This window comes from Crinia signifera, chromosome 8 (genome assembly GCF_055691185.1).
Source record: "Crinia signifera chromosome 8, ASM5569118v1, whole genome shotgun sequence".
Classification (NCBI taxonomy): domain Eukaryota; kingdom Metazoa; phylum Chordata; class Amphibia; order Anura; family Myobatrachidae; genus Crinia; species Crinia signifera.
Window position 1 is genome coordinate 55,830,501 of NC_139224.1, and position 12,224 is coordinate 55,842,724.

At 43.6% G+C, this 12,224-nt stretch overlaps 1 protein-coding gene across 1 annotated transcript in view; it reads left to right on the forward strand.

Annotated features, from left to right (window-relative positions):
* The window catches only part of EFCC1 (EF-hand and coiled-coil domain containing 1), a 118,162-nt gene that overhangs the window by 84,535 nt on the left and 21,403 nt on the right, over positions 1–12,224 (forward strand). The gene's annotated exons all lie outside the window — the stretch shown is intronic.

Here is a 12,224-nt window from a genome sequence, read left to right on the forward strand (position 1 = left end):
CCCCCCTAAAAATGTACTACAGTATACCTGTTTTATATATACTTTGTGTTAAATATATGTATTAGTAAAACCCGTTATATTTTATTGATATATTTTGTTTTCTATCTATTATACTATACTCTTATTATAAAGCATCCCTGGTCGCTGACCCCCTATCATCTTCTGCATGCAAATTTTATCCTAGCTTTACCAAGGCTTGTTATTTAGGGGATAGCTGACACCTTTTCCATACAAGGGTTGCTCTTATACATTTTCTTTTACTGTTTTTTTAACTGCCATTGGCATATCTATTAAAATATTGGACATACGCAAGTGGCGCCTAGCATCTGCTTTTTGAAAAAGAAATAAATATATATATATATATATATATATATATATATACATATAGTTTAAATTTAAACAGGTCTTAATTTTACCTGTACTGTAGGTGACACTTGAATACTGACCTTACTAGGTTTTAAAATTTCATAAACGTTTCTGTCTACTAAATTTATTCTTGCAAAGATGCAGGCCCCGTGATTTCCAGTCTCTGAGACTAGATCATCCTGCAGCTACAGTGATTAATGTGTTCCGTTTATCACTACTCTCATTATCCTTAATTGGTTAATTAGTTGACATTAAAAAAGCAAGGCAAATTAATTTATCATTGGGTAATATTAGCAGCCTAGTCTCCATTGAGAACATCAATATCAAATGCATAAATTGGAGAAAAAGGGTAAAAGGGACATTTATCTCAATAATAAAGTTTGTATTCATGAGAACAAAAATATCTATGGGAAAACATAAAGAGGCCTATTCATCATTCCTTTTGGACCCATGACACATAGCAGGCCCAATAAGGCCGCCTAATATTCAGCAAACTTAAATGTTTTGAATTTGTAAGAACCAATGTCATGTTCAGATGGTATTTGTTCCTGAGCACCACTCCTTCCTATGTGAATATGGTCCAGAATTGTGAAGAGGACACCAAGCTTCCTCACTGCGCAACATTTCTCACTGCGCAGCATTTGGCTGTTTGCAGGTGGAAACTGCTGAGCAAAAATTTCAATAGTCATAACCTGTGGGAAAGATAAATAAGGGAAATGTACGATGGGTGTGTAATGTGTGTGTATGTATGTATATAAAAAGGGATGTGTATATAAAAAGTGAATGTTCGGTAAAAAAATCTTCACTGACATTTTCAAAAATGTATGCAAGTTTCCTTGCTTGCCTAGTCTTGTTAATTTGAATAGCTTTAAAGGGAACCAATGAAAGCCTTGGCAATGACTGTCACACATGAGTGGTCAATGACCATGCATCTGCCAGCACCAAGGTGAGCATATCGTAGGGATGAGTTCCTCCTGTCCCTCCGTGTGCTCTGTAAAACATCTGCCCAGTGCAGTGTAATCGCATGTGATTTTGGGTGCCAGTTTCTGATCGCATTGCAAATGCGATTATTCATAAATGCCCCACCCCCTAGATAGAAGGCGGTAGTGGAGGTGCTGTAGAGCATTGGACAATTCCAACTAGTGACATTTTTCATGTATTTGTGTATTGTGTAGTACATAATAATTCCGAGTTCTTTCTATGAACACAGAAACTGATTTAAAAGCATGGACGAAACCAAAACTTTGTGGACCTCATACCAACAGATTTAAAGTGCCCTGCCATAATGCTTCTTGAGAGACACTTTCCTGCAAAAGTTATTCATTTTATGCCACATTATAGTACTTAGTTAATATTATGACCCATAGTAGTGTCCTAGGTTATTTTATGAACCATCTTAGTTCGCTAGTTTTTACGATGTAACATTGTAAGTCTGCCCTTACACATTATGCCACACTGAATCCCCGGTGCACATTATGACATACAGTACAGTGTCTCTAGTTGACAATATGACATACAGTGTCCTCAGTTTATATTTTGCCACATTGTAGTCCCCCTTACCACTACAGCATCTACTACACACTTTTCTCACTTTAAATGTAATGTCAAAAAATTTAGGCTGGTAAATGGATAGGACTCAGTTGCCAAAAAGGCAAATCTTGGAAATTACTATACAACTTTATAACCAGGGTCCAGGCCCCCCTAAGCCTCTGGACCCCATAGCAATGGCACCCCACATACTCACTATAGCATGTACCTAAAGAAGTAGGGTAATGGTTACCATTCCACCTACGTCTTTCTATGTACATGTTGTGTTTGTTATGAGGAATAGTGTTAATAGAAATCCAAAGTCTGAATTCTAAGTTCAATAGCATTTATAAACTTTTAATACATAAATACTTCAGTTGAGGAACTTCATATTAATAATAGCAATATCCACTTTATGCTGCTAAATGGAAGTTAATGTTTCTAGTACAAAGTTATTTTGCAGACTATTAATTAAAATGGGGTCATCAGTTAATGAAGAGCAATGAACCCAATAATCATGTGTGTAGAAGCTTCGCACGAGTGGTGGAATTTTGCACTTATCTTGACTGTTCTGCACCGACTGGCCCATTAATTACCCTGTTAAGCGTATTTTGTTAATTGACTGTTGTGTGTTCTGCAGTGTGGCAGACTAGTGTCGGCTACAGGATAATTCTTCTGTTCTCAGATATCCATTGACCCATTGCATGCCAATGTATTTCAGCTGCTGTGATTTTCTAGTCTTGTTCCTGTGACAATCACAGTCTTTGTTCCGGTCAGTACAGTTGATTGCAGCAATTTCACCTGTGAGCGCTTGTGGACTGGTTTACATACAGTAGTGCGCACATCAATCTAAATGATATACTTGGGCCAAACCATGTGCACTGGAGGTGGGGCAAATGTAACATGTGCAGAAAGGGTTAGATTTGGGTTGGAGGGTTTTCAAACTGAAATCTAAATTGCAGTGTAAAAATAAAGCAGCCAGTATTTACCCTGAAAACCTCTTAGGAGGCTCAAACCTCTGCTGATCATAAGTACGTTCTGAGATCGGCAGGCAACAATCCTGGAGCTGTATCTGGGTGAGGTTAAGACTTTTCATGGTGGTTGCCACAGTCAGCAAAGAGATTTTCCAGGTTTCTCCAGCATAGACTGATGGCAGAAACCCCCCTCAGTTTGCCTATGCTATGCCTGACGGTATAGCAGGGAATTGTCTTCCTATCAGAAGCACTCTATCTGCAATCACAATGGCCCTTATTCTGGTCAGTGCGGTAATATGCGCGTGCGTTCGTACCGCCGATGTTTTGTGTCTGCGCATGTGCAGAGGCGTCTCTGCGCATGTGCGAGCGGGGCGTACAGCCAAATCCCGCATGAAATGTGAACACTCCGAACAGGGGGTGGAGAGGGGCGTGAAGGGCTATTTGGGCTCATTACCATATGCATACGCCCCGCGTTTCATGGGCGTTCCCATGCAAACGCTGGGCGTACGTATGGTAATGCGGCCGTGACGCACGTGTAGGGGGCGGACATATGACATCGCCGTATGTCAGCTGCCCGGCCAGATCCCTGCTTTTGCACGGAAAAATGTCCATGTGGTCTGAGGTTGCGGGAGCTGGTGGAGCACTCGGTCCTGCATTCGATGGTCTGCGACCATCGAATGATGGGGGAGGTTCCCTGAGATGGAGGAGGCGTATTCCGTGAAAAATACACGTGCGGTCCGTTCGGCCAGCTTCTTACCGCGTACGGACGGAGTTGGCGATCCGTATGGAAGGCGGGGTTTCGCACGCACGGTCCTGGCCGCATAATCGGATCCGGCCGCACCGATCAGAATAAGGGCCAATATCTGCTATCACAATACCTGGGACTGGCTGTCTAGCTGTGATGAGAAGCGAGGCAGTCCAAGAGGGGGGGGCAGCCTATAAGTATAATCCTCCACTGATTAGTCCCATTGTATATCTGCAGCACCTGTAGCGCAACATGGTTTTTCCATGGTGCACTTCAGTCCTATTGGAGGAAGAGCGCTAAATAAATATTATTATTATTATTATTATTATTATTATATATTGCTATTTCTGCTGAATCTAGCTCATTGTATACATATACAGAATTACGTTTGTAATGATCCTTTCCCCCTGCAGTATATATAATATATGCTAATACTTTCTTCTTTTTTTTTTTTTTTACATTCTCAGAAGAATAAATTATAATTCAATAGCTCTCTGGAAGCTGAAATACAAAGGAACATTTTACTTCAATGACATTAGAATGGCTGTTTATATACAATAGCAGGATATCCAGAATTAGATCTGTTCTTGTTCTCTGCAGTGGGTCTGTTGTTCGTTTCAGATCTAATATACAATCAGAAAAGAACATAATTTCATCTGTATTTATCGCTACAATCAATTGCTGGCAGTAATAGATTTGCTAATTCTGTCACCAAGGTTAAATTGCTCATTTAAATTAGCTTGACTGCTATTCATATGTGGAATTAGTGTAAGCAGTCTAAGTTGAGTACACACTGGGCGATATAATGAATGATGTTACTCATTTTGGTCCTTCTGAGCGATATTGTTTATTTTATCACCCAGTGTGTATGCTATGCCCAATGAACAATGTGCGCTCCCGATACCAACCCCTCCCATCATCGGCACATGTACAGACAAGGCAGTACATTGTTAATGAGGGTCATGCTGCAGAATGAGGGTCATGCTGCAGTCGCTTCCCCCACCAGCATTGGTGTACATTACTATTATACCCCTTTCACACTATTATACCCCTAATTACCGGGTTCATGCCGGTTTCTTGCCAGTTCGACCTGGTAATTGGTGCAATCTGAAAGGGGTTACCGGTTACATCTATCCGGTAGCGACACAGCAATACGAACCGAGTAAAAACCGTTTCGTTGCGGTGTTGCTGTGCAGTGTGAACAGTTAATCAGGTTGAGCGTCCAGTTTCCCATTCACACTATGTAGGCGGCAGCACTTGGAGAAGCACCAGCTCTAAGTGCTGCCTTGTCCTCCGCCCCCGATGACACTCCAGCGCTTCGCGGCACCCCCACATGACGTCAGGAAACCGGCAATACTGCCGATTTGCTGATGCGTTCTGAACAGACCGCACATGCAGGGTCACACCAGGACTGAACCGTTTCAAAGTCCCATGGCGACTCTGCGTTTGCGGTCTTAAAGCGGTATGAATGAGTACTGCTTCTACTAGTAGACATGTGAATAGATATATTTCCACTTCTAAAGTAGGTAGAGGCCTGCGATTGGTAGAAGCTTATTGGTTGCTATAGGCAACTTCCCCACTTGTCCATTTAACTTTCTACACTGCTTTATACATCTACCCCATGACATAGAAAATCAAGGCGAAAGGGTAATTATACTAATTAAACCAAACTGCTTCTATAGCCCGTCACAGTGATTCATGCTAACACAAAAACAACCCACAACCCAGACCCCTCCTAAATGTTTCATCCGATTGCCGCTTCAAACTATTTTGCTCATCATCACTCATTTTGTTTATTAAACTGGACTCATCACCCTCCAGGGAGGCAGTTGCACGCCTCCATGATTTCAGTAATTCCAAGTGAATTGGTGACATTTCCACATTTCTCAAAATATCGGTGTACAATACTACGACAGTGATTGGAGAACTTTAGTAAAGTTAATAAAATAGTGATAGAGGAGGGCAGCAATGATGTTTAGAAGTAGCAAGTGTCATGCTCGCTGTACTGGAAAAAAATAGAATGATTTCAGGTTGCCTAGTTAAAATCTCAGACGCTGTACAAAGAATCCCTAAATATTTCAGTTCCTACAATGTGATTTTTGTATAAATATGCTAATTTGAGGAAAGATCTACAAAGTATTGTAAATGTTGAGCGCTTTGTGTGAAATGGAGAAGCATGGAACTTTTTTTTTTCTAAATTAAATTCAATTACCACTTTCCTCTCAATCTGATTGTTTGCAGATGTTAATTTTAGCTGGAGTCTGCTTCAAAACCCATTTCATATGAGATTGTTATCTTGTCCAGCCACCATTTTCCTGAACACAAAGGCTGAAGCATGAATGAGTTCAGTTTGACCATCTCCATAGAAACACGAGTCCAGCATCTCAAACCCACAGCCCACCGGACGGAATCTGCTGTCAGATTCACAGGCACTTTCTACACCACTTTTGCTCTGATCTCTGCCCTGAGCAAATGCAGCCCCCCCCCCTTCCCCCCTACACACACACACACACTTGTAACTGCAAAGTATGAAACAGAATTCTCATACAACATTACACCAAAAAGATATTTACATTGAGGGGCCAGATATACAAATGCATTCTTTTGAAAATATCAAATATGCGGCTTTGAAACAAGATGAACTCAAGGAGATTCTGCATTGCATCAGTGTTCTGCTGACAGTTGAACGCTGGGAAATTATTACATTATATTTAATGCATAGAATTAACTGGACAAGAATGTTTGCGTTTAAGAGGTGAATTTACTAAAATGGGAGTTCTATTGAAAATGGGATGTTGTCCATAGCAAATAACCAATTCGATTCTATCTTCTAGAAGGTGCTAAATAAATACAAAGTAGAATCTGATTGGTTGCTATGGGCAACATCGCATCTTCAGTAGAACTCCCGTCTTTAAAAATGTATCCCTAAACGTGTAAAACTGTATATTATAAGATCTCTGCAATGTAGGGTTGTACTAAGAACCTGCTGTTCAGTGCAGCTCCAATACAGTTCCCATTCCCAGGCAGGGCTGCCATCAGAAATTATGGGTCCCGGGACTGACAAAATCCCGGGCCCCTTCCCCTCTGGTGTATTACAATTACACTAAATAATTAAAATTAAATAAAGGTTGGCATTGGCTGCTCCTTGGTCTCGTCCTCCTTCTTCTGGAGCGTGGTGTGATGTCATTACGTCACGTCTCATGGTGGGAGCTTTCTTTGGTGGTCCTGGCGTTCCTGCTGGCCACTGCACTGCCTGTGAATGTCCTCACGCAGTGGGAAGCAGGTGCACCGTCTCACTGAAAGTGGGAGTAATGTTGGGACTCCGGCCGGGCCAGGGGACTGTGTCTGTGCAGCGGGCTGCGGACAACCCGCGGCCCGCTGTAGTGAAGGGGGGTGATGGTGGCCATGCGGGCTGCGTGGATACAACGGCCCGGGCCCTACCCTCTGTGAGAGCGTCTGGGCCCAAGACAGTTGTCCCCATAGCACCCCCCTGATGGCAGCCCTGTTCCCAGGTCCTGATTAACTAATAGGCTGCTCAGGTTGCAGTCTGGAATGCTGGGTCCTGGGAGGGTGCAGTGCCAGCACAATAGATTGCGCTGAGATGGGAGTGTTCCTGGTGCAGCTGGAGATGGGATTGAGCAGGGGCTCATTAGATTTCTCCTTGGAACTGTGGTATTTTTAGGGACTCTGAGCCCATGCCTAGTCCATACCTCCCAACTGTCCCTATTTAGAGTGGGACAGTCCCGCTGATTGGACACTGTCCCGCTGTCCCACATGCGGGTTGCAGTGTCCCACTGGTGGGGGATCAGGTTGAGGAAGCCAATGTACAGCGCTCCCTGAGCAGTTTTGCAGCCCCCTGATCCCCTTCCTGCTTTGATAGATGCAGGTTGGGGGAGCCGGTGTGGAGCACCCAACATGTGGAGTGCCCAACTTGATAATCAGTCCATTATGGAACCACTGCACATGCATACCATTTGCATTGTGCATGCATGATGGTGAATAGAGACAGATAATGTGTATGGATTGTAAATGCGGTCCACTCTCAGTTTGATTGACAGGAAGCTAACGTTTCTGTGCGGAAACCTGATGTTTTCTGGATGTGTCAGAAAAAACGCATGCCTACAAAGGGGCTTTTGAGGAGGATCTTTAAAGTCAGCGATAACCACTTCAAGCCAGTCTCAGTTGCAGATTAGTGGAAGCCTCAAAGTTAATCACAAGTGCACAGATGGCAAAAACTGTTCGATGGTTCAGGTATTACGTATCTATTTGTGAGTGGATTGCGATGTGCAATTCACAATTCTATTGTAATTTTGCAAGGGGTGCCTTATCCACTGCAAATTCTTAATGTAGCAGTCAGTCATTATCCACTGCAAATTCTCACAGTAGCAGTCAGGTCTGAATTAGGCCCTATAACGGTTACAAACCGCTCTCGGGGCCTTTGCTTAGCAACAGGAATGATGTTTCATTAGCTGGCTGCTTCAGGATACTGATCGGTCCTGGAGTGATAAAGTTTGTAGTAGCTGGGATGATTTGCACTGTGTCAGTTTCTGTAATCATGCAGGCTGAGTTCTCTGTAGATGGCAGCACTCAGCCGGTTCTAGTCAATTTATCAGCTCCTTATAAATAGGATTTCTGTTTGCTCAGTCAGTGTTGGTGATAGCTTTATGTAGGTTGTGTCATTTGACCTGGGAAAACTACGTGAAAGATTCTGCTAAGAACTTTGGAAAGATCCCGCCTGGTGTCCTCTATGAAGATCTTGTGGCGTTACTGCTCCAAGAAGGTCCTATGCCTATGCCGATTCAATCAGGGAAGATTCCAAAGGTAATCTTGGAAGAAAGATTCCAGGTTGTATCTGTGCTTGTATGAGAGATTCTACTAGGTGAACTTTGGGAAGGTCTGTTTCTGTCTAATCTGCTGAAGGATTCTGTTGTATTAACAGTTCCATAAAGGTCCAGTGGATTCTGGGCCAGAAGATCCCTTTTATTCTCTGGTAGAAAGACTCATATCTGCTGCTTCTGTGGTGAAAGATTCCATTTGGAAGGATTCTGGAAAGACCTTATGCTGTGTGTCCATTGGAGGATCCTGTTGTTACCATCTCCAGGAAGGTCCGGTGAATTCCTGTTTAAGGAGATTCTCAGAACACCCGGTGGAAACATTCATCATAGTTCCATTCTGTGTTTTGTCCAGATAATTCATGTCCATGTCAACTGTGTATATCCTGGGATTCCTGTCGCCAGTCAAGCTCAGTCCTGGTTTATTTATCATCTGTACCAGTTGCCTTGCCATGTCCTGTTATATCTGTACTGGCCTTGGCTGTGCTTAGCCCTTCTGGCAGATACCATATATACACCACCTTGAGGGTAGCCCTAGTGACTAGTTTACAGTTGCACCTTCAGCACCTGTATTTTCCTGCCATCTAACACCACCTAGCGGTAGGCAAGAAGACCTGGTAGTGGCCTAAGTACCGGTGTGCCTACTTGCACTATGGGAAAAACGGGTCATTGTTATAGGCAGAAGCCCCTCCACTGAGGCGCTCTAGTTACTTATCGTGCAGTACAGGGTTCACTAACAATAAACTTACTTAGGTATGCTATCATGCTGGGTGTCAATGACAAGTCAACTTTAATTACAGATGTATTCTATTACCAACATGGAAATGTTGCTTGGTGACTTTGAAGAAAAATACAATTGCCATACTGTATTTCACACCTTATTAGTGACAAAAAAAATGTTAAACGGGTTAGAAGTTAATGAATGTGATAAATGGAATACGTCATTTATTCTCCTAAGAAGTTTAGATTTGTCCTGCTATGATCATTTTTTCGCAAGAGATATCTGTAGATGCCAAAATGTGTGTGATATTTTGGTTGATCTTTCACAAACTGACAGCAGCTTTTAGCTTCAGCATAATTTCTACCATTCTCTCCCAGTTATTCTATGCTCTAGACTGGTATTTCCCAACTCCATCCCCAACAGTGAATGTTTCACTGATCTCTTCAGTAAATGTGTAAGACTGTAAGGAATATACCTGTGCATCAACTAAGACATATGTAAAACATGCACTAAATCACTGAAACTCCCGTTTTTAATAGGACTGTCCTGTTTTTTGGAGGGGGGGGGGGTGTACTTTTTATTCAGGCATGGGTCTGCTGGAAGGGTCCAGGTCCCGCTGCCCCCTCCCCTGATGTGGGAAGCTGGTCAGTAAGAAGAGAGATGACAGGCTGCCACTGCAGCACAGCCTCTCTCCTCAGCTCAGCACATGCTGAGCTGAGGAGAGAGGCTCTGTAAATGGGTCTGTATCATAATTGCTGACTTTTTGGCTGGCCCAAAAGTGGATGGGTCTATGAAAAAGGGGCAGTCCAAGATGTGATTGCAGCCAATAACATTACTGGCATTGCAAATGGGAGACAAAGCTATGATGACGTGAATCACTGCTTTTACCTCCATGGCTGTTGTGGTGGTAAGCATGGGGGAAGGGGGGGGGGTCATAAAATGGTGCTGGAGTGGCCTCCCTAATTACTGATCTGAGCCGCATCACTGAGCCTCTGTAAAACATTTTGCTGGGTTGCCTTGTGGACAATCTGGGCCTGACTGCCCCGTCCATCCATTGACCTACTTGAGATGTTTCCTGTTATTGCATATAGGCTGTGAATGTGTAGGCAATTGCCAATGAGATGCAATAGTTGCAGTGGATGTCTGTTTTCATTCCTGGGTGGCAGCTTCACTATGGACGTTAGCAAGTCCATAGCCTTAAAATATGCAATTGCATTAGCCTACAAGTCTGAATCAGACCTTAGCTACATATAGATTGGGTATATAAGAGATAAAATATACCTCCCAACTTTTAAACTGCAGCACTTAGGACTTTTGAATGGCAGAGTTGCGGTCACCCGAAAAGGGAAAGCTGTGATCACAGGCTCTCCCAACTGTCCCCCGCCCACGGGACACTGCGATCCACAGGAGGGACGGACAGCAGGACAGTGTCCACACAGCAGGACTTCTCTGCAGAAATAGGGACAGTTAGGACAGGGCCGAAACTAGGTGTTTCGGCGCCCGGGTCGGCAGTCACTTGGTCGCCCCCCCACCCCCCACAAAAAAAACACACCAAATTACTGCCTTGGGGACAGGCAGCGGGGGTCCGGGGACTGGAGAAGGTTAACTCTGGCTCCTAGCGCTGCCGGCGGTGGGCGGGAAGCAGATTTTGAAAAGACTCAGCCAATCAGCGTCCAGCAAGTCTTTTCAAAACCTGCCTCCCGCCCACCGCCCGGCAGCGCTAGTAGGAGCCGGAGTTAACCCACCAGTCCCCGGACCCCCGCTGCCCGTCCCTGGGACCCCGGTAGGAGCCAGCATTAACCCACCAGTCCCTGGACCCCCGCTGCCCATCCCCGGGACCTCACACTAGCGCCCCCACCCTCCAGCGCCCGATGCGCGTGACCCCCTAGCCCCCCCCAGTTACGGCCCTGGTTAGGAGATATGGCTAATGTATCAACCAATCAGTCCCTAACTTTCATTTTTCAAACACATTCTGTAAAATGAAAGGCAAAAGCTGATTGACTGGTACTTTATCTCTCACAACTTTCTCCGGGCTATGGTACATAAACCCCCTTAATATTTATTCTAAAGAAACTGTATTTTAAACAGAGATGAGCGGGTTCAGTTTTACACGGATTTACTTGGTTCTCAAATCCAAATTCTCAAATTATAGTTGGTAGTCGAATTTGTACAGTGCCCCATTAAGGGGGCGTGTCATGCTCCACCCACTGGGTGTATCTCGTACCATATATGGAGAGATTGTAAAAAGAGATTCTCAACGTGGCACCTAGAATTGTGGGTGTGTACTACTACATCTGAGAGATGTGTCATAAAATTACATATCCAAATATAGTTGAGCCCCAAAGCAGTTTGTAAGATCTACTCTACTTGCTAAAGAAAAGTTACTGACACGTCAGGGATTGTTCATTTATTGTGTTTTACACATGGTTCCATATAAATTGCCACAAGACATGCATGTAGCCATAGGGATCATTGTGGTTTATCACCAATGCTGGTAAATGGCGCTAATGATTCAATGTAATTGTATCTATCTCTCATTCCTCTTTTTCCAAAAATGTAACAGCTACATAATATGGGCTAGGTGAAATGAGGGAGATTTCTAGACTAATCAGGGAGAGAGAGGGAGATCTCTGCTATTTCAGTAAGTCTCCTGCAGAATGCAGGAGGGTAGGCAGCTATGTGCTATGGCTGTCTGGACCAATATAAACATGTCCCCCGATTGTGGCATTACTTTACTTTTACACACAGAAGCATCTCATAGATCTGAATGATCCATGTGGACTTCATGTTCATCTGTGTTTGGCTACCAGCAAACTCGATAGCCAAATACGAGTGAGTTCTCATCAGAAAATGCAAATTCTGCAATCAGGGGATATTAGTCAAATACAAGAATTAAAAAGAAAAAATACTTGTACGTGCATCACCAGTCCAGTAGCAGAAACACAAGAGCAATGTACCGCCACGACTTTATAATAATATCTGGTTTCCAGGTGTCACAGTTAGGTGTTCCGTACTAATCTTGTATCCCATTGTTGATGTCTGTTATATGGTGTCTCATT